The sequence below is a fragment of the Eucyclogobius newberryi genome, unplaced genomic scaffold, assembly GCF_026437365.1.
Source record: "Eucyclogobius newberryi isolate DKJ021-1_F unplaced genomic scaffold, fEucNew1.0.hap1 SCAF_130, whole genome shotgun sequence".
Classification (NCBI taxonomy): domain Eukaryota; kingdom Metazoa; phylum Chordata; class Actinopteri; order Gobiiformes; family Gobiidae; genus Eucyclogobius; species Eucyclogobius newberryi.
The window spans coordinates 29,028-51,155 of NW_027315758.1; the positions used below are offsets into that span (position 1 = coordinate 29,028).

The 22,128-nt window shown below is 48.9% G+C and overlaps 8 non-coding genes across 8 annotated transcripts; 2 read left to right on the top strand and 6 right to left on the bottom strand.

Annotated features, from left to right (window-relative positions):
• Window positions 1–369: 369 nt before the first annotated feature.
• trnak-cuu (transfer RNA lysine (anticodon CUU)) lies at window positions 370–442 on the bottom strand. The gene has a single exon. It is a non-coding gene; the product is annotated as a tRNA-Lys (tRNA).
• A 331-nt stretch (window positions 443–773) lies between these two features.
• trnal-caa (transfer RNA leucine (anticodon CAA)) lies at window positions 774–883 on the bottom strand. Its single transcript has 2 exons — window positions 846–883; window positions 774–819 (listed from the first exon to the last, which is right to left on the bottom strand). It is a non-coding gene; the product is annotated as a tRNA-Leu (tRNA).
• A 1,840-nt stretch (window positions 884–2,723) lies between these two features.
• Window positions 2,724–2,796, bottom strand: trnak-cuu (transfer RNA lysine (anticodon CUU)). Its single transcript has one exon. It is a non-coding gene; the product is annotated as a tRNA-Lys (tRNA).
• Window positions 2,797–3,127: 331 nt separating this feature from the next.
• Window positions 3,128–3,237, bottom strand: trnal-caa (transfer RNA leucine (anticodon CAA)). Its single transcript has 2 exons — window positions 3,200–3,237; window positions 3,128–3,173 (listed from the first exon to the last, which is right to left on the bottom strand). It is a non-coding gene; the product is annotated as a tRNA-Leu (tRNA).
• Window positions 3,238–5,430: 2,193 nt separating this feature from the next.
• On the bottom strand, window positions 5,431–5,503 carry trnak-cuu (transfer RNA lysine (anticodon CUU)). The gene has a single exon. It is a non-coding gene; the product is annotated as a tRNA-Lys (tRNA).
• Window positions 5,504–5,828: 325 nt separating this feature from the next.
• Window positions 5,829–5,938, bottom strand: trnal-caa (transfer RNA leucine (anticodon CAA)). The gene is made up of 2 exons: window positions 5,901–5,938; window positions 5,829–5,874 (listed from the first exon to the last, which is right to left on the bottom strand). It is a non-coding gene; the product is annotated as a tRNA-Leu (tRNA).
• A 2,980-nt stretch (window positions 5,939–8,918) lies between these two features.
• trnal-caa (transfer RNA leucine (anticodon CAA)) lies at window positions 8,919–9,001 on the top strand. The gene has a single exon. It is a non-coding gene; the product is annotated as a tRNA-Leu (tRNA).
• Window positions 9,002–16,814: 7,813 nt separating this feature from the next.
• Window positions 16,815–16,886, top strand: trnae-cuc (transfer RNA glutamic acid (anticodon CUC)). The gene has a single exon. It is a non-coding gene; the product is annotated as a tRNA-Glu (tRNA).
• The last annotated feature ends 5,242 nt before the right edge of the window (window positions 16,887–22,128 follow it).

Here is a 22,128-nt window from a genome sequence, read left to right on the forward strand (position 1 = left end):
TTCACCTGTGATGGGCACTCAAGTTAAAGCATTGGGAATATAAAACCTTAAACAGTGGAAAAATACGTAACACAAGGTGAAACATGAGGTGTACGGAGTTGATTCGGACAAACATTCATGGCATAATCACATAAAACATAGTTTTCATCGGGGCGTCCTCCTGTAAGACTGTGGGGGAGAAGGTCTGTTATCGCCAAAGTCACAGCGGCTCCCTGCGGTGAGGGAGAGAGGGAGAAAGAAAACCCCCCAATGTTCAAAGAGAGATTTTCTGTTATCTGGCCGTGGAATGTCCATCTCCATTCCCCAAATTTATGACCAAGATTTCACGGGTTGTAATGGCAAGCAGTCCATAAAGCTTAAAATCAGCTCCGCCAAACGTGGGGCTCGAACCCACGACCCTGAGATTAAGAGTCTCATGCTCTACCGACTGAGCTAGCCAGGCTGGCTGTCCAAAAGGCAAAAAAAGGTCAGAATGAAAACCCAGAATTTTTCAGTAGTAAGTCTGGTAAATTAATCTGTCACTTTAATTTCTCAGTGAGTGGTCACAATTACAGTATAAGACATATGATACAGTTCACTCTGAATGTACTCAATGCTTTGACAGTACAGCATCTACGTAGTAGATTGGCCATCACATCACAATTCATCATTGGAAGTAACACTTCATTTGAAATCTTAAGCCAATACGACAATTTTTTATCCATTGTCACACATATGTGCTTGTAAATTAGGGTGTAAAAATGGCTTCCTTTCCAAAGGAAATATTTTTTTTTTGTCAGGAGTGGGATTTGAACCCACGCCTCCATTCAGAGACCAGAATCCCCTGTGGCGAGGAAGGAGTTTACCTTGAGTCTGGCGCCTTAGACCGCTCGGCCATCCTGACACTTTATTTATGTGAACTGTGAGTATACAGAATCAGATCCGTTATTACAGTAGCACAAATGACCGTACCTATACTTTGGTAAAAAAACACATCAAACTGCTGTCTCTTTTTAAAGGAGTTTGATGTGGTTGTTGTCACATCAAACTACTGCGTCCTTTAAAAGTCCACATCAAGCTAATGCTTCTTTTTAAAGTCTATTGCAATTGAGATGTCAGTCGAGAGCCGTAACAGCAGTAGTGCATCCAAGAAAGCTGTGTAGTGAATGGATATAGAACCTTTAGTGAAGCAGGAGCCAACAGGCTATTCACATCCTTGTGTAGGGTCTCAAACTACAGGTATTCAGTTTACGATTAAGGAAGATTTCTTAGCAGAAACGAGACAAGACGGGGCACCAGGGTAAATCCCAAAAAGCTAAGATACGGTCCTTAATCGCGCTCGTTAAAAGGTCTGAAGGGTGTTTCACGATTCAGGGACTTACGCATAGTCTAATCAAACAAACAATAGTCAATAACTCTTTCGTGTAGTTTATTTATCAAAAGGGCAATCAAAAAGGGCACCGGAGCAGAAATGCGCACAGGTAAATCACAGGTGATGTTATATCAGATTTAACAGCAGATTTCATGCAGATAATGTTAAACCAGGGTTTTGCCTTTGATAATCAAACGTGTCTATGCTAATCTATATCAAAAAGAGGGAAAGTGAGAAGCTAAGGGAGGAGGAACAGCTGAGTTCTACCCAAATCACGCCACAAAAGAACCGCACACTGAAGTCGGCTTACGATTTTGTAGAACTCTGTCCGGCTGGTCCTTGTCCGCGGACGAGATCCGTGGCGAGGCAGCGGCAGCGGTGGCGCGAGGCAGCCCGTGGAGCGGTGTGGCGGACGAAGGCAGTGGCATGCCGCGATGTTCGTGACGCGGGGCGGCAGCGGTGGCGCGAGGTGGCGCGTGGCGATGTCCGGGAGTTCCTTAGCGGTAGAACGCTTTAGCTGCGTGTTAGCTCCTCACGCGGCCTTTACTCAGATGAGAACGTAGCGCTGATCCACGTAAACAGCGTAGATTACTTCAAAAATAGTAGAAGCGAAGTAGAAAAGAAAGTCTCTGTCCGGTTTAGCGCTTAAGCTTAGTTCCAGGTGTTTCCAGGTGTTTTCAGAGTTCAGGGGGGCGATGAGGCTGGCCTAGTCTTGTCGACCCACGTGGCGGACGCTTTGTTGAGACAAAGGAAAAGTAAACAGGCTCGTCCGTGGAGACGGCTTCAAAGAGATAGACAAAGGCTTGAACAAAAAAAAAGGAAGAAGAGAGCAAGAAGAGAAGAGAGGAGAAGAGAGCGTTCCAAGCTCGGAGCGTCTTTTTGTCACCTAGCGCCGCAGGGCACGCTGGGAGCGAAAGGGGCGGGCGCTACTGCGACGACACGTTAAACACTTTTGGCAGTTTGTGCACATTATTCCTTGAGGTAGATACATTTTACATCTTCTTTCACCTGTGATGGGCACTCGAGTTAAAGCATTGGGAATATAAAACCTTAAACAGTGGAAAAATACGTAACACAAGGTGAAACATGAGGTGTACGGAGTTGATTCGGACAAACATTCATGGCATAATCACATAAAACATAGTTTTCATCGGGGCGTCCTCCTGTAAGACTGTGGGGGAGAAGGTCTGTTATCGCCAAAGTCACAGCGGCTCCCTGCGGTGAGGGAGAGAGGGAGAAAGAAAACCCCCCAATGTTCAAAGAGAGATTTTCTGTTATCTGGCCGTGGAATGTCCATCTCCATTCCCCAAATTTATGACCAAGATTTCACGGGTTGTAATGGCAAGCAGTCCATAAAGCTTAAAATCAGCTCCGCCAAACGTGGGGCTCGAACCCACGACCCTGAGATTAAGAGTCTCATGCTCTACCGACTGAGCTAGCCAGGCTGGCTGTCCAAAAGGCAAAAAAAGGTCAGAATGAAAACCCAGAATTTTTCAGTAGTAAGTCTGGTAAATTAATCTGTCACTTTAATTTCTCAGTGAGTGGTCACAATTACAGTATAAGACATATGATACAGTTCACTCTGAATGTACTCAATGCTTTGACAGTACAGCATCTACGTAGTAGATTGGCCATCACATCACAATTCATCATTGGAAGTAACACTTCATTTGAAATCTTAAGCCAATACGACAATTTTTTATCCATTGTCACACATATGTGCTTGTAAATTAGGGTGTAAAAATGGCTTCCTTTCCAAAGGAAATATTTTTTTTTTGTCAGGAGTGGGATTTGAACCCACGCCTCCATTCAGAGACCAGAATCCCCTGTGCCGAGGAAGGAGTTTACCTTGAGTCTGGCGCCTTAGACCGCTCGGCCATCCTGACACTTTATTTATGTGAACTGTGAGTATACAGAATCAGATCCGTTATTACAGTAGCACAAATGACCGTACCTATACTTTGGTAAAAAAACACATCAAACTGCTGTCTCTTTTTAAAGGAGTTTGATGTGGTTGTTGTCACATCAAACTACTGCGTCCTTTAAAAGTCCACATCAAGCTAATGCTTCTTTTTAAAGTCTATTGCAATTGAGATGTCAGTCGAGAGCCGTAACAGCAGTAGTGCATCCAAGAAAGCTGTGTAGTGAATGGATATAGAACCTTTAGTGAAGCAGGAGCCAACAGGCTATTCACATCCTTGTGTAGGGTCTCAAACTACAGGTATTCAGTTTACGATTAAGGAAGATTTCTTAGCAGAAACGAGACAAGACGGGGCACCAGGGTAAATCCCAAAAAGCTAAGATACGGTCCTTAATCGCGCTCGTTAAAAGGTCTGAAGGGTGTTTCACGATTCAGGGACTTACGCATAGTCTAATCAAACAAACAATAGTCAATAACTCTTTCGTGTAGTTTATTTATCAAAAGGGCAATCAAAAAGGGCACCGGAGCAGAAATGCGCACAGGTAAATCACAGGTGATGTTATATCAGATTTAACAGCAGATTTCATGCAGATAATGTTAAACCAGGGTTTTGCCTTTGATAATCAAACGTGTCTATGCTAATCTATATCAAAAAGAGGGAAAGTGAGAAGCTAAGGGAGGAGGAACAGCTGAGTTCTACCCAAATCACGCCACAAAAGAACCGCACACTGAAGTCGGCTTACGATTTTGTAGAACTCTGTCCGGCTGGTCCTTGTCCGCGGACGAGATCCGTGGCGAGGCAGCGGCAGCGGTGGCGCGAGGCAGCCCGTGGAGCGGTGTGGCGGGCGAAGGCAGTGGCATGCCGCGATGTTCGTGACGCGGGGCGGCAGCGGTGGCGCGAGGTGGCGCGTGGCGATGTCCGGGAGTTCCTTAGCGGTAGAACGCTTTAGCTGCGTGTTAGCTCCTCACGCGGCCTTTACTCAGATGAGAACGTAGCGCTGATCCACGTAAACAGCGTAGATTACTTCAAAAATAGTAGAAGCGAAGTAGAAAAGAAAGTCTCTGTCCGGTTTAGCGCTTAAGCTTAGTTCCAGGTGTTTCCAGGTGTTTTCAGAGTTCAGGGGGGCGATGAGGCTGGCCTAGTCTTGTCGACCCACGTGGCGGACGCTTTGTTGAGACAAAGGAAAAGTAAACAGGCTCGTCCGTGGAGACGGCTTCAAAGAGATAGACAAAGGCTTGAACAAAAAAAAAGGAAGAAGAGAGCAAGAAGAGAAGAGAGGAGAAGAGAGCGTTCCAAGCTCGGAGCGTCTTTTTGTCACCTAGCGCCGCAGGGCACGCTGGGAGCGAAAGGGGCGGGCGCTACTGCGACGACACGTTAAACACTTTTGGCAGTTTGTGCACATTATTCCTTGAGGTAGATACATTTTACATCTTCTTTCACCTGTGATGGGCACTCGAGTTAAAGCATTGGGAATATAAAACCTTAAACAGTGGAAAAATACGTAACACAAGGTGAAACATGAGGTGTACGGAGTTGATTCGGACAAACATTCATGGCATAATCACATAAAACATAGTTTTCATCGGGGCGTCCTCCTGTAAGACTGTGGGGGAGAAGGTCTGTTATCGCCAAAGTCACAGCGGCTCCCTGCGGTGAGGGAGAGAGGGAGAAAGAAAACCCCCCAATGTTCAAAGAGAGATTTTCTGTTATCTGGCCGTGGAATGTCCATCTCCATTCCCCTACACTTGCAATGAGTTCAAATATAGGACAAACCCATTGTCAGGAGTGGGATTAGAACCCATTCCTCCACTTGTAGACCAAATTTGCTTACGCTTAGGTAGGAGTTTACCTTGACCCTGACACCTTGGACATTTCAGCGATGCTGACATTGAGCTCCCTTATCTCAAAGATAAAGTTCCAAAAATCAGTACAAAGTAAATGCTTTGGCAACCTTACACTAGATGAAGTCTTTCCAATTATGTACAGTCCATATAAAGAGATGGAATTTAACAGGTGATGAGAATTGAGTGAAATAGTTGCAATCTCATTGTTACAGAGGGTTTAATTCTTCTTCTTTCGGTTCCAACAGAAGAAAATTTATGACCAAGATTTCACGGGTTGTAATGGCAAGCAGTCCATAAAGCTTAAAATTAATTCCACCTAACGTGGGGCTCGAACCCACGACCCTGAGATTAAGAGTCTCATGCTCTACCGACTGAGCTAGCCAGGCTGGCTGTCCAAAAGGCAAAAAAAGGTCATAATGAAAACCCAGAATTTTTCAGTTCTAAGTCTGGTAAATTAATCTGTCACTTTAATTTCTCAGTGAGTGGTCACAATTACAGTATAAGACATATGATACAGTTCACTCTGAATGTACTCAATGCTTAGACAGTACAGCATCTACGTAGTAGATTGGCCATCACATCACAATTCATCATTGGAAGTAACACTTCATTTGAAATCTTAAGCCAATACGACAAGTTTTCAGTCCATTGTCACACATATGTGCTTGTAATTTAGGGTGTAAAAATGGCTTCCTTTCCAAAGGTTTTTTTTGTCAGGAGTGGGATTTGAACCCACGCCTCCAGTCAGAGACCAGAATCCCCAGTGGCGAGGAAGGAATTTACCTTGAGTCTGGCGCCTTAGACCACTCGGCCATCCTGACACTTTATCTATGTGAACTGTGAGTATACAGAATCATATCCGTTATTACAGTAGCACAAATAACCGTACCTATACTTTGGTAAAAAAAACACATCAAACTGCTGTCTCTTTTTAAAGGAGTTTGATGTGGTTGTTGTCACATCAAACTACTGCGTCCTTTAAAAGTCCACATCAAGCTAATGCTTCTTTTTAAAGTCTATTGCAATTGAGATGTCAGTCGAGAGCAGTAACAGCAGTAGTGCATCCAAGAAAGCTGTGTAGTGAATGGATATAGAACCTTTAGTGAAGCAGGTGCCAACAGGCTATTCACATCCTTGTGTAGGGTCTCAAACTACAGGTATTCAGTTTACGATTAAGGAAGATTTCTTAGCAGAAACGAGACAAGACGGGGCACCAGGGTAAAACCCAAAAAGCTAAGATACGGTCCTTAATCGCGCTCGTTAAAAGGTCTGAAGGGTGTTTCACGATTCAGGGACTTACGCATAGTCTAATCAAACAAACAATAGTCAATAACTCTTTCGTGTAGTTTATTTATCAAAAGGGCAATCAAAAAGGGCACCGGAGCAGAAATGCGCACAGGTAAATCACAGGTGATGTTATATCAGATTTAACAGCAGATTTCATGCAGATAATGTTAAACCAGGGTTTTGCCTTTGATAATCAAACGTGTCTATGCTAATCTATATCAAAAAGAGGGAAAGTGAGAAGCTAAGGGAGGAGGAACAGCTGAGTTCTACCCAAATCACGCCACAAAAGAACCGCACACTGAAGTCGGCTTACGATTTTGTAGAACTCTGTCCGGCTGGTCCTTGTCCGCGGACGAGATCCGTGGCGAGGCAGCGGCAGCGGTGGCGCGAGGCAGCCCGTGGAGCGGTGTGGCGGGCGAAGGCAGTGGCATGCCGCGATGTTCGTGACGCGGGGCGGCAGCGGTGGCGCGAGGTGGCGCGTGGCGATGTCCGGGAGTTCCTTAGCGGTAGAACGCTTTAGCTGCGTGTTAGCTCCTCACGCGGCCTTTACTCAGATGAGAACGTAGCGCTGATCCACGTAAACAGCGTAGATTACTTCAAAAATAGTAGAAGCGAAGTAGAAAAGAAAGTCTCTGTCCGGTTTAGCGCTTAAGCTTAGTTCCAGGTGTTTCCAGGTGTTTTCAGAGTTCAGGGGGGCGATGAGGCTGGCCTAGTCTTGTCGACCCACGTGGCGGACGCTTTGTTGAGACAAAGGAAAAGTAAACAGGCTCGTCCGTGGAGACGGCTTCAAAGAGATAGACAAAGGCTTGAACAAAAAAAAAGGAAGAAGAGAGCAAGAAGAGAAGAGAGGAGAAGAGAGCGTTCCAAGCTCGGAGCGTCTTTTTGTCACCTAGCGCCGCAGGGCACGCTGGGAGCGAAAGGGGCGGGCGCTACTGCGACGACACGTTAAACACTTTTGGCAGTTTGTGCACATTATTCCTTGAGGTAGATACATTTTACATCTTCTTTCACCTGTGATGGGCACTCGAGTTAAAGCATTGGGAATATAAAACCTTAAACAGTGGAAAAATACGTAACACAAGGTGAAACATGAGGTGTACGGAGTTGATTCGGACAAACATTCATGGCATAATCACATAAAACATAGTTTTCATCGGGGCGTCCTCCTGTAAGACTGTGGGGGAGAAGGTCTGTTATCGCCAAAGTCACAGCGGCTCCCTGCGGTGAGGGAGAGAGGGAGAAAGAAAACCCCCCAATGTTCAAAGAGAGATTTTCTGTTATCTGGCCGTGGAATGTCCATCTCCATTCCCCTACACTGCACTCTTTTCACTTTTTGATTCTCAGTTTGTTGGCAAGGAATGACTGATGTGGACCCATTTTGGATGAAAACTGTGTTTTGCGTTTGTGGAAATGAGCATCATGGAAGGATGTATGGGCTCTGTGGCGCAATGAGTCGCTAATGGTGAGAGAACATATTTGTTTTTTACAATGGAAAGTCTGCTCGCTTTACTATCTGATGAAAGGCACTGCTGAACGAGGTTCAATTGCCAAGTGTGCTTGAAAAAGTAAGCAAATACATCGGCATTATGTCAAATAACATTATCTTGCAATTTTTCCTCAATATCCAGATTAACTGCAGTATATTGAGTGCGCAATAAATTGGCGAGAGTCGATTGATTGAAAAACTTCCAGTTTTTTTATAGCTACATTGGTACAGGGGATTTAGCTTAAAGGTAGAAAGATTGATGCCCTCGCTCTCCATTAAACACAGTTGATTGGACAGGGGCTGAACTTTCGAATGTTGCTGGCTCGCTTTAAAAAAAAAAAAAGATATTGCGGCTTGTAAATTCGCAATTATTATACGACGTGGGCTGTATGACTCTGTGGCGCAATTGGGCAGCGCACTCGGCTGTTAACTGGGAGGTTGGTGGTTCGAGCCCACCCAGGGACGATTGGAAGAGCAATTGCAGGCAAAGTCTACGAGGTAAAATTGGTCAATGAATATCGACTAACAGGTTTGAGTAGCATTTTTGAAACGCATGGTAAACTCCCAATGGATATGGAGTCCGTCGCCTTAACCGCTCGGCCACAACGATACGCTGATACACCGCCCCCTGTAAGTATTATCATTAGTAAGCCATGCCACCTCCCCGGCTTGACCTGCAGGTGTCGGAATTGCGCACGCGCCCGTTTTACTCTCTCTCTCTTTCTCTCTCTCTTTCTCTCTCTCTCTTTCTCTCTCTCTCTCTCTCTTTCTCTCTCTCTCTTTCTCTTTCTCTCTCTTTCTCTCTACTTCTTCATCATAAGGACATAATTGTTTAATTTTTTTTTCATCCTTATTATTTAAAATAAAATAAAAATTGACACAATAGCATTTAAAAAAATATCTATATATTATTTTTCTCTTTTCGGCGTTGTCGCATTCTTTATTCAAAATAGTAGCGTGGCGGCGGCGGCGACCGACCGACCGACCGACACCCCTTTTACAAGCGAGCAACGCCATTATAGGCTTTCACCAGGATGGCCGAGCGGTTAAGGCTTCGGACTCAAGATCCGACGGGCGGTGGCCCTCGTGGGTTCGGATCCCATTCCTGGTATTAGCTTCTTGGACAAATATAAAAAATAAAAAAAAACACAACACAGGAAATTTTTGGCGGCGGCAAGGCAACGGCGGCAACGGCAGCGATCGTAAGGTCGACAGATACTTAGGTCCGAGCGCAGCGCAGGCAGTAGCTGGGGGCGCACTCGCCACACACGTGTACGAGGCACCCTCGGTACACGTTCGTCGTTTTAGTGTCCTTGCTCCTGGGGCATATTCGGCACCACTTCCTCTTCGCGGGTACAGCAGCGGGTTCTCTTCCTCCTCCTCCTCCCCCCCTCTCTCCCCTCTCCTCTCCCCTCTCTTCTCCCCTCTCCCGAGATGTCCCCGATGACGCCAGGTCATCAGGTCCTCCTCCCCCTCCCCCTCCCTTCCTCCTCCCTCCCGCGTATACGAGGCGCGACGAGCGCGCTCCCCAGCTGCTCCATGAACAGCCTGCGTCTGTGGCGTTTGCCGACCATCCACATCAGGTTCAGCTCCCGCCACAGGACGAAAGCATTGTACGCGGACACGTCGATCATGTTGTGGAACAGGACAAGGGCCCAGCGGCAGGTTTTCCTCCTGCAGCTGTAGGTACCTGTCACCTTGTCCAGGTTGTCCACGCCTCCCTTGGTGCGATTGTAATGCAGCACGGCCGCCGGTTTGCTCGGAGGAGGAGGCTCGCCGCCGCCGCGATTGCCGTCTCCGTAGGTGGCGCCGCACCGTGGTGAGGATCTGCAAGTTCTTGCTCTTCTTCGCCAGGTAGGAGACCAAGGCGACCGAGGGGACTCCGTTTGTTGCCGTAGCCGTTGGAAGAGGTCCCCGGCGCGGTCTCGCCCAACGTGAACACGAGACGGAAGACGCGATCGCCCTGCGCTTCGTGTCGACCAGTTCCCGCGGGAACTAGCTCCTGTTGGCGCGCAGCGTCCCCAGCAGGGTGAGGCCGTCCCTCTCGAAGAATAGCCTGCGGGCGAGCTCGTACGAGGTGAAGAAGTTGTCGCACGTGACGTTGCGCCCCCCCCCGGCCCCCCTTCCCAGTCCCAGTCCCTCGGTGAGATCGAGCACGACCCGCGTGGCCAGGTTCTTCTCCGGAGGCGCGCGCTTATCGGATTTCCCGGTGTAGACCTGCATCTTCCAGGCGTAACTGGACAGCGAGTTGCACGCAACCCACAGCTTGATTCCGTACTTCGCCGGCTTTGAGGGAAGGGGCAGCGACCTGTCGAAGAAGAAAGAAGAACGAAGAAAGAAGAAGAAAGAAGAAGGAAGAAGAAGGAAGAAGAAGAAGAAGAAGAAGGGAAAAAAAAATAAAAAAAATAATGAAGGAAAAACAAGAACACAAGAACAACAAATATTATTTAATTTGAATTTACTTTTCATGATTTATTGATTTATTGATTTATTGATTTATTGATTTATTAATTTATTAATGTATTAATTTATTAATTTATTAATTTATTAATTTATTAATTTATTAATTTATTAATTTATTAATTTATTAATTTATTAATTTATTTATTATTATTATTTTCTCTTTTTTTTTCTCTCCATTTTTTTAAATAAAAAAAATCACCTCTAAACAAAACCAGCCTCTCGTCTACGGTGACCTCGGATCCCGGATTGTACATGAGCGGCAGTCGCTTGCACCACAAGTCCCACAGCTCCCTGATGGGCGCCAACTTGTCTACTCCTCCTTCTCCTCCTCCTCGCCTCGCCTCTCAAGCGGCGGCTTGGAGGTCCACGCGATTTCCCCGCGTTTAGAGAGCATAAGGTGTTCGTCGTCGCCGCCACCGCCTTCTTCTTCTTCTTCTTCTTCTTCTTCTTCTTCTTCTTCTTCTTCTTCTTCTTCTTCCCCTCGCAAGTTCTGATTGATTGGCTTCAACGAAGATTACTGTCAGAGGATTATAGTGGTCATTTCTTTGTTTCATTTCTTGCTTATAATAAGTCCTATAAAAGTCCTGTCTCTCCAAGTCAAAGGATTCCTTCAACACATCAATGCTTTTCATTTGATTTTCTTTTGCAATGCGGTGAAACGTTTACGCCTTTTGTAATCCAGGCGTTGAATCATAAGCTTGGTCATAAGAAAACCAGCTCCAGATTTTAACAGCTTTGTTTAGTTTGTATGCTTTGGTTAGCTCCTTTCAGGGGGTAAGCACAGATTTTACCCAAAGATTCTTCATGTTTCTGCACTTTTTCAAAAGAGTAACGCTACTCTCGGGGCACTCAAGGTTCCACTGAGATTTGAACTCGGATCGCTGGATTCAAAGTGTGCTAACCATTACACCATGGAACCGCAGACTGCTCTTTGGAAGGATAACGGTGATCCAAAGCTACAAGTCTTACATCAATCATCCCTTGCCCAAAAAATGAGAAACAAGGAGTGCAAACAGTGCAAACAATCTTGATGTGCAGCAATACTTTTCCCTCTCTTAATGCAAACTGTAGCAGCAGTAAACTTGAGGGAGAAAGGTATGGGTTTGAGGGCTCTTCTTGTGGGCTTTACTGTCCTTGTAAATATTTTTCATAGACAAAAAGTAGGCATTTCCTGTTAACTAAACAGGCCCTTTGACCAAGGAAGCCCCAGCGCCGTAATGATTTCCTGGTTTCCTTACATAATTACTTGTGGGATTGTATTTCTTGCTTGCTCTGGCAAGGTGAGCAGTCGTCCCTGGGTGGGCTCGAACCACCAACCTTTTGCCTATCAGCAGATCGCCCTAGCCGATTGCGCCACAGAGGGGAGAATCTTGACATATCCATAAAAGGGTAACCCCTCTAATTGCAATTAGAAATGAAGAAAAACTCTGGATTCAGAGCGCTAACCGCTATACCGTTGAACCACACCTTTCTACAGGATGTCCTGTTTTGAAAATAAGTATGACATTTGATCATTGGGCTATATCAAAGAGAGCAGAATTGAAGTAGGCAAACTTCTGCTTCATGGTTTCATTGTGTGGTGGTCATCACATCTGCCCTACACGCAGAAGGTCTTGGGTACAACATTCAGCAAAACCAAACATGTTACCAAACATGTTCATGCTAACAATGTTCCAACGAAAGCTTGCTGTTTATGTTTTATAGATCCTTTCCAGGCCATTCATGTCCTGATCTCGCAAAATTTCCAATAGACCCAGCGTTCCTATTCATTGTATTTTTGAGCAAAGACTAACATTCAGGTACGCCTGCCGAAACCCGAGATTGAACCAGTCATGAAACATCTCCAACTGGACCCAGATGACCTCATGGTTTCATATGATGTTGTGTCCCTGTTCACCTGCATCCCGACCTCTGATGCAGTAGCAGCGGTGAGGACCAGACTGCAGGAAGACACCACCCTACAGGAAAGGACCAAACTGACACCTGAACACATATGTAAACTGTTGGACATCTGTCTGAACACCACTTACTTTCAATTCCGGGGACAATTTTACAGACAGATTCATGGCTGTGCCATGGGCTCGCCCGTCTCTCCCATAGTGGCCAACCTGTTCATGGAGCACTTTGAGAAGAAGGCACTGTCCTCATTCTCAGGCATAGCCCCAAAACTGTGGCTCCGCTATGTCGATGATACTTTTGTAACAATCAAGAAACAAGAGCTGGAAACCTTCTCTGATCACATCAATGCTGTGGACCCACATATCAGGTTTACAAGAGAAGACGCTAAGGAGAATCGCTTGGCCTTTCTTGATTGTGCCACGATCAGAGGAGAGGACGGGAAACTCCAAATAGAAGTATATAGGAAACCTACACACACGGACCAGTATCTGCTCTTTGGTTCCAACCACCCACTACAGCACAAGCTGGGTGTGATCAGAACCTTACAACACAGAGTTCAAGGTGTGCCCACCAGCTCAGAGGGCAAGAAGAAAGAGGAAAAACATGTCCGTAATGCCCTCTCAGCCTGTGGTTACCCCGCTTGGGCTCTCAACAGAGTGAAGAGAACCAAGAAGCAGGACAAAAGGGAAACTGAACAGAGAAGGAAGGGTGTCTCTATCCCTTATGTGTCTGGCCTGTCGGAAAAACTGCAGAGAATTTTTAGACAACACGAAGTCCCTGTTTATTTTAAACCAGGCAACACTTTAAGACAAAAACTGGTTCACCCAAAGGACAAATTGCCGACTCAAAAACAGAGCAATGTAGTTTATTCGATCCAATGCAGTGAAGAAAGCTGTAAAGAACGTTACATAGGTGAGACGAAACAGCCTCTACACAAGAGGCTTTATCAGCACAGAAGAAATACTAGTTCAGGTCCACAGAGTGCCGTGCATCTCCATCTTGAAGCCTCTAATCACTCGTTTGAAGACGGTGAGGTGAAGGTTTTAAGCAGGGAGAAAAGATGGTTTGAAAGAGGAGTCAAGGAAGCTATTTTTGTTAAAAAAGAAAGACCTTCTTTAGACAGAAATGGAGGGCTTAGGTTTAATCTTCCTGTTATCTATAATGGGTTACTGAACCCCTGGAAAGGTAAAGGACCAGGGAATTCAAATGCTAATCAGGTACTCAGGGTGGTTGAGCCAGGGTCTCACTAAGACAAAGAGGTTTTAACAGCCCATTAAGATTCTGAATAGGCTAGCTCGGTAGATACAAGGGGGGAGTTTCTGTTGAAACCAACAACTCTTTCTACTTCAGGAAGGCTCCTCCCAATGGGCGGGTCTTACCACAGAACAGTATTAATATCGGAGTTCTCGACCTAAATTCTGTTATTGACAATGACTCTTGGATGAGAGTCGAAACGTCTACTTTTTCAAACTGAGTCCAGATGACTACAACTGAAGCTTTTTCTACTATGGAACACGCCTGGACGAATGAGGGATTACACCGACGTACAGTACACTGTTAAAACAAATAAGAAAGAATCGTGTTTAGCTTGTGCGGCTGCAAGACCCCAGCTTATAGCTGCCCCTTTCCCTCTGGACTCACAGCGTGACAGTTGTGTGCATTCTCTGTTTTCTAATTCTTCGGACAATTTCAAGGACTGTACTCATTTACATTTAAGATACCCCGTTACAACATCCAAAGACGTACCTGTGATATTCTCTACTGCTGAACATGGCTTTAACTGTTTCTATTTCAACGCTACTCTTAGCAGGACTAGGCTTGGTCATTTTCCTCCAACGTATTGCAACACATCAACTGACATTTCTGCTTTCCCCTCATTTCATCATGTTTTTTTAAGACAGACCTTACCCAGAGCTGACTTATGGTGGCTCTGTGGTGACCTAAAACTCCGAGCTATCCTTCCACCACGTTGGACAGGTGAATGTGCTCTAGTAGTGATGATTTTACCATTCACTATTGTCCCCGTTACTACAGAATATTTCAAGTACAACCTACCTAGGCATCCTCACTCTAGAGTGTTTAGACGCTCCCTCGCCAGCCCCCTGGGATCATTTGACCCAGGTGTTTATATAAATTCTGTGGGAGCCCCGGTTGGCGTTCCATATGGGTTTCAGGCACAGAATGAAGTAGCGGCTGGGTTTAAGTCTATTTTATTTAGTTGGGCAACATCTAATATTAATGTTCAATGGATAAATTACATTTATTATAATCAGCAAAGATTCTTGAACTTTACAATAGACGCATTAGAGGGAATTACAGAACAATTGGCTCCGACCTCACTTATGGCTTGGCAGAATCGCGTTGCTCTTGACATGCTCTTAGCTGAGAAATCTGGTATTTGCTCGATGTTTGGTACTGATTGCTGCACATTTATTCCTAACAATACTTCCCCTGATGGCAGGGTTACTAAAGCACTAGCTAGTCTCAAATCTCTCTCAGCTGAACTTGCTAAAAACTCAGGTACTGCTGATAACTCATGGTCTGCCTGGTTATACAGCATATTTGGTCCTTGGACTGGCACTGTTGCTTCTATTTTCTCCACTATCCTTATTATTATTAGTGTGTTGATTATGATTGGATGCTGTGTTGTACCCTGTCTTAGATCACTTATTGAACGCTTGATTGCAACTGCTCTTACTAACCGACCAGCACATGTTCTAGCCCTGATGACAGAGGCTGACTATTACTCTGTCAATCAAGAATCTGACTCTGATAATGACGAGACTGACATTTCTTGAAGCCAACACTTGAAAATCTGGTCTGGTCTACAACCACCATGCTCCTTGTCTTACACCATTTTGTGTCCATGATGGGTTATGTTTAATACATGTTTTCTTTTATTGAGTTGCAATATTATACAATGATTTAATATGATTTTTAAACAATTAGTATGTTTTTGGGGGGTTTACGTTCTATTATTTTGTGAGGTTGCGTCTGGCGCCTCTTTAAGTGTGATCACATGTGGATGTGATCAAAAGGGGGAATTGTGGATATTGATCAAATTATTGTCATGTCTGTGTCCTGTTTATCATGAGTCACGACGATCTTACGGCATATGGGTCACGATGAACTTTCTGTGTATTTTCTGATTATCTGTGGACTAGTCTAAACAATCTTAAAGCGGACGTCATATCAACGTCAGGCCATTTTATCAGACCCAAGCAACAGCTATATAAAACACAGCTAATTCTTGTGACGGGTCGAATCTCAGCTGCAAGACGAAAAACACGCTACTGTTTTGCCTGTTTTTCCATGTTTTCATCAAATAAAGAACTTGAGAACGATCCTCGCCTCCCGCAGTCTGTATAGACTAAACTTCGACAGACGTAAACTCAGAGAGAAGAGAGGGACAAACAGGAAGTCGGTTCCCGCCGTAGTCATGGGTAACGTGAGGTCCCTTCAAAATAAAATGACGGAAATAGCGAGCCTCATGTGGTCCCAGAGGATTTACAGTTTGTGAGAGCACGGGATTGTGTGTCTGACACTCGGACCTGCAGTGTGGGGGCGCCCCAGGGAACTGTCCTCGCGCCCTTTCTCTTCACCCTTTACACTGCAGACTTCAGACATGACACGGACAGCTGTGTCCTGCAGAAGTTCTCTGATGACTCTGCCATCATCGGACTCATCACGGACGAAGATGACGCGGAGTACAGAGGACTGGCGCAGGACTTTGTGGACTGGTGTCAGCGGAACCACCTCATCAACGCGGGGAAGACCAAGGAGATGGTGGTGGATTTCCGCAGACGCCACCCCACTGCCCCCTTACCAGTGAACATCCAGGGACGGGACATTGAGAGAATGGACTCATACAGCATCACAGAGAGGGAGAGGAAGAGGCTGGACAAAGTCATCGAGAAGTCCAGCTCCGTCCTGGGCTGTGCTCTGGACTCGGTGCAGGAGGTGGGGGACATGAGGGTCCTGGCTAGATTCACATCTATGCTGGACCATGAGTGTCATCCCCTGCAGGACACTATGTCCGCTCTGGAGAGCAGCTTCAGTGAGAGACTAATCCACCCTCGCTGTGTGAGGGAAAGGTTTCGTAGGTCTTTCCTTCCTGCTGCTGTCAGACTTTATAACAAACACTGTTAGTCCTGAACACTCGCAATGCTGACCTAACCTAATACTGATGTGCAATTCCGTCATATGTGCAATTGCTGTTGGAATCCATGTGCAATTCATGTGCAATTACTGTGAAATTCATGTGCAATCTATGTGCCGTCATGACACATATTCATGTGCAATTACTGTTGTGATCACATGCAATGGTATTTATGTATTTATTTGTCTATGGGATTTTTTATTTATAGGAGATCTTCTACTGAAAGTGTTTTTCAGACTTCCTATAAGTGATCTGTCCTTCTGTATCTTCCTGCGTTGCACCAATGGAATTTCCCCATGTTGGACAATAAAGGAATATCTTATCTTATCTTATCTTATCTTATCTTATCTTATCTCATCTTATCTTCTTTACCATTAAATTAGCTCTTACCTTCTCAAATCCTTCCCATATGGTCTAGCGGTTAGGATTCCTGGCTCTCATCCAGGTGGCCTGGGTTCAACTCCCGGTATGGGAATATCTGGTTTGTCCTTCTGGAATACTTGTAGCCATATTATGTACAAGACTCGCTGTGGTTACGAGTACATTCAAGCTGGATGGAGGTGAAGAGAGACATAGAAACCTGACATCAATTTGGGCGCAGCATGCGAAAGTTTGTAATCAACCTTTAGCTTTTCTATGTATCTATAGACTAGCAGGTTGGTTGGTGTTTCTTTTTGGAGCATTTCTAGACAAAGTGGGTCAGCGGTAGAGCGCATACTTTGCTTCATTTGGGATCAGTCATGTTTTCCAACAATTCTTGACTGGACAAGCATATCTTGATTTTTTTATTGGTCTCAAGCTTTCACTGTAATTTTCCAAAGATGCAGTATTGTGGTGGCCAGGTGGTCAAGCTGATGGGCAAGAAATCCATTGGCATTGCTTCATATTTCTTAGAACCCTGCTGGAAACATACCTTCCTCTTCCCCCTGACCAGCAAAGGATGCCAACTGCTTAACAGTGCTTGATTTGTAAATATATAGGTACAGGAACACTTGTGGACTGGGTGATCAGGCCAAAAAAGTTACTGTAACACACAAAAAGTGACGCACATGTAAGTAAAGTAACAATGGGACAAATCTTTGTGTCACAACCAGTCAAATTGGAATTAAAAAAAAAATGAAGAATTGAATTGTCTTTCTGGTCACTGTTTCTGTTGTTTCTATTCTATCTGTTCTGTTTTTGTCCATTCTATCATTTTAAGGGTTTGATAAGGAAGGGGATGTAGCTCAGTGGTAGAGCGCATGCTTAGCATGTACTAGGTCCTGGGTTCAATCACCAGCATCTCCAGGCGACTCTGTAGTCTTTGCTAATGACCAGATTACACTGCAGTGAATTTTAGAGACCTTCACTTAAATATTTCAAATCAGCACATGTGGTGATTCAGTGCAAGCTCCCAGTCCCGCATTACCTTTGAACCTTGCAGCACTTATAAAAACTCAAACAATATTATTTCATCCATCCACACTACCTGCAGGAAGGTGAGACAAAGTGGCCCATTCAGGTGGCCTGGGTTCAACTCCTGGCATGGGAATATCGTGGTCAGCCTTTTGGAAGACTTGAATCCACAGTATGAATAAGACACGCTGTGGGTTGTTAAGAGAGACATTGAAAAATCCCATCCATTTAGGATGCAGCGTGCAATATGCAGTAATCAACCTTTAGCTGTTCCATGCAACGTAGCAGCGGTTGTACTTGAAAGCATCCCTGCGCGGGGGTGAGTGACAGTGGACCCGGACTGTGTTTCCACCTGACGCGTTGAGGCTGAAGGGGACTGGCTCAGAGCCCCTGGCACAGGGGCTAAGCGCAGCCATTATCCTTCAAGCCGCGCGTCTTTCTGTGCGGGGGTGAGTGACAGTGGGCCTGGACTGTTGTTCCACCAGACGCGTTGAGGCTGAAGGGGACTGGTGCAGAGCCCCTGTGCCAGGGGCTAAGCGCAGCCATCATCCTCCAAGCCGCGCGTCCTTCTGCGCAGGGGTGAGTGACAGTGGACCCGGACTGTGTTTCCACCGGACGCGTTGAGGCTGAAGGGGACTGGCTCAGAGCCCCTGGCACAGGGGCTAAGCGCAGCCATCATCCTTCAAGCCGCGCGTCCTTCTGTGCGGGGGTGAGTGACAGTGGGCCTTGACTGTTGTTCCACCAGACGCGTTGAGGCTGAAGGGGACTGGTGCAGAGCCCCTGTGCCAGGGGCTAAGCGCAGCCATCATCCTCCAAGCCGCGCGTCCTACTGCACGGGGGTGAGTGACGGTCCCATCTCCGGTGACAAGGGGCCAGGCGCGGGGGAAGCCAGTCAGACTGACGCGGTCTCATGGATAAAAGTGCACCCAGCCGGTCTCGAACTCCCGTGAGGCGGAGCAGGGATCATCCACCCCGCACACGGCCAGACTTTGCCCGGGGAAGGGCCACTCTGGCTGGGCATGGCCTCCACTGAGCACCCCCTGGAGCCCCCGGAGCACCTCCAGAGCCACCCCCCACTCTCCCCAGACTCTGCCCGGGGAAGGGCCACTCTGGCTGGGCATGGCCTCCGCCGAGCACCCCCTGGAACCCCTGGAGCCCCTCCAGAGCCACCCCCCACTCCTCCAGACTCACCCCGGGGAAGGGCCACTCTGGCTGGGCATGGCCCCCACTGAGCACCCCCTGGGACCCCTGGAGCCCCCGGAGCACCTCCAGAGCCACCCCCCACTCTCCCCAGATTCTGCCCGGGGAAGGGCCACTCTGGCTGGGCATGGCCTCCACTGTGCACCCCCTGGAGCCCCCGGACCACCTCCAGAGCCACCCCCCACTCTCCCCAGACTCTGCCCGGGGAAGGGCCACTCTGGCTGGGCATGGCCTCCGCCGAGCACCCCCTGGAACCCCTGGATTCCCTCCAGAGCCACCCCCCAACCCTCCAGACTCACCCCGGGGAAGGGCCACTCTGGCTGGGCATGGCCCCCACTGAGCACCCCCTGGAACCCCTGGAGCCCCCGGAGCACCTCCAGAGCCACCCCCCACTCTCCCCAGATTCTGCCCGGGGAAGGGCCACTCTGGCTGGGCATGGCCTCCACTGAGCACCCCCTGGAGCCCCCGGAGCACCTCCAGAGCCACCCCCCACTCTCCCCAGACTCTGCCCGGGGAAGGGCCACTCTGGCTGGGCATGGCCTCCGCCGAGCACCCCCTGGAACCCCTGGAGCCCCTCCAGAGCCACCCCCCACTCCTCCAGACTCACCCCGGGGAAGGGCCACTCTGGCTGGGCATGGCCCCCACTGAGCACCCCCTGGAACCCCTGGAGCCCCCGGAGCACCTCCAGAGCCACCCCCACTCTCCCCAGATTCTGCCCGGGGAAGGGCCACTCTGGCTGGGCATGGCCTCCACTGAGCACCCCCTGGAGCCCCCGGAGCACCTCCAGAGCCACCCCCCACTCTCCCCAGACTCTGCCCGGGGAAGGGCCACTCTGGCTGGGCATGGCCTCCGCCGAGCACCCCCTGGAACCCCTGGAGCCCCTCCAGAGCCACCCCCCACTCCTCCAGACTCACCCCGGGGAAGGGCCACTCTGGCTGGGCATGGCCCCCACTGAGCACCCCCTGGAACCCCTGGAGCCCCCGGAGCACCTCCAGAGCCACCCCCCACTCTCCCCAGATTCTGCCCGGGGAAGGGCCACTCTGGCTGGGCATGGCCTCCGCCGAGCACCCCCTGGAACCCCTGGAGCCCCTCCAGAGCCACCCCGCATTCCCCCAAACTCAGTCTGGGGACGGGCCACTCTGGCTGGGCATGGCCTCCACTGAACACCCCCTGGAACCCACGGAGCACCTCCAGAGCCACCCCGCATTCCCCCAAACTCAGTCTGGGGACGGGCCACTCTTCCCCGGGTTGCAGGCTCTGGGACTCCGGGGATGACCACCGGGGACCAGGCTCTCCCTTCGAACCCGGGGACCCACACTTAAGCACCCCCACACGGGCTACACACCCTTGGTTCAGCCCCCTGGAGGTCCGTGCCCTTGGTACTATACCATGGAAGTCCGTGCCCTTGGTACTCTGACTGGAGTACCAAGGGAACGGCCCAGCACTCACCACAGAGGCTCGCGCCGGCCCCGGCCCACCTTTCGTCCCCGGGTACCCACACTTAAGCACCCCCACACGAGCTACACACCCTTGGTGCAGCCCCCTGGAAGTCCGTGCCCTTGGTACTCTGAGCCACTTTAAAAGATAAAAAGCACCAGGACCCCAAGGCCCTGGCTCCCCTGTCCCCTACACCACACTTGGAGGCAGGGCCCTTGCCCTCCACTGGCTGCCCCCGCGCCCAATGTACTCCATAACCGAAGAAGAGAGGGGGACCCGGAGGCCGGCCTACTAGGGTAACAGGTTTAATTTAGAGCCGGGGCTCTGGACCACAAATGCCTACAACCCCGCAGTGCGCAGGAGCCTTCGAAGCTGGATGAAACCAGAACGGGGCCCTACGATGGCGGTGACCAGCCAGTTGATAGCAAAGTGAGCCCTGGACAGGCGCTGCATTTGACAAACTCAGAGACGAGGAAGGGACCGGAGTCGGACCAAATATATCATCTGGCGCTGTGTCCAGCGTGAGGGTGAGCCAGCGCAAATCAGGACCACAAATGCCTACAACCCCGCAGTGCGCAGGAGCCTTCGAAGCTGGATGAAACCAGAACGGGGCCCTACGATGGCGGTGACCAGCCAGTTGATAGCAAAGTGAGCCCTGGACAGGCGCTGCATTTGACAAACTCAGAGACGAGGAAGGGACCGGAGTCGGACCAAATATATCATCTGGCGCTGTGTCCAGCGTGAGGGTGAGCCAGCGCAAATCAGGACCACAAATGCCAACAACCCCGCAGTGCGCAGGAGCCTTCGAAGCTGGATGAAACCAGAACGGGGCCCTACGATGGCGGTGACCAGCCAGTTGATAGCAAAGTGAGCCCTGGACAGGCGCTGCATTTGACAAACTCAGAGACGAGGAAGGGACCGGAGTCGGACCAAAAATATGCGCCGGCCCTGCCCCCCGCCCCGCGCAGAGCCATCGGACACGTTGAGGCTGAAGGGGACTGGCGCAGAGCCCTTGGGCCCAGGGTCTAAGCGCAGCCATCATCCTTCAAGCCGCGCCTCCTGCTGCGCGGGGGTGAGTGACAATGGGCTCGGACTGTGGTTCCGTCGGACGCGTTGAGGCTGAAGGAGACTGGCGCAGAGCCCCTGTAACAGGGGCTAAGCGCAGCCATCATCCTCCAAGCCGCACGTCCTTCAGTGCGGGGGTGAGTGACAGTGGGCCTGGACTGTTGTTCCACCGGACGCGTTGAGGCTGAAGGGGACTGGTGCAGAGCCCCTGTGCCAGGGGCTAAGCGCAGCCATCATCCTCCAAGCCGCGCGTCCTTCTGCGCAGGGGTGAGTGACAGTGGACCCGGACTGTGTTCCCACCGGACGCGTTGAGGCTGAAGGGGACTGGCTCAGAGCCCCTGGCACAGGGGCTAAGCACAGCCATCATCCTTCAAGCCGCGCGTCCTTCTCCGCAGGGGTGAGTGACAATGGACCCGGACTGTGGTTCCGTCGGACGCGTTGAGGCTGAAGGAGACTGGCGCAGAGCCCCTGTAACAGGGGCTAAGCGCAGCCATCATCCTCCAAGCCGCGCGTCCTTCAGTGCGGGGGTGAGTGACAGTGGGCCTGGACTGTTGTTCCACCAGACGCGTTGAGGCTGAAGGGGACTGGTGCAGAGCCCCTGTGCCAGGGGCTAAGCGCAG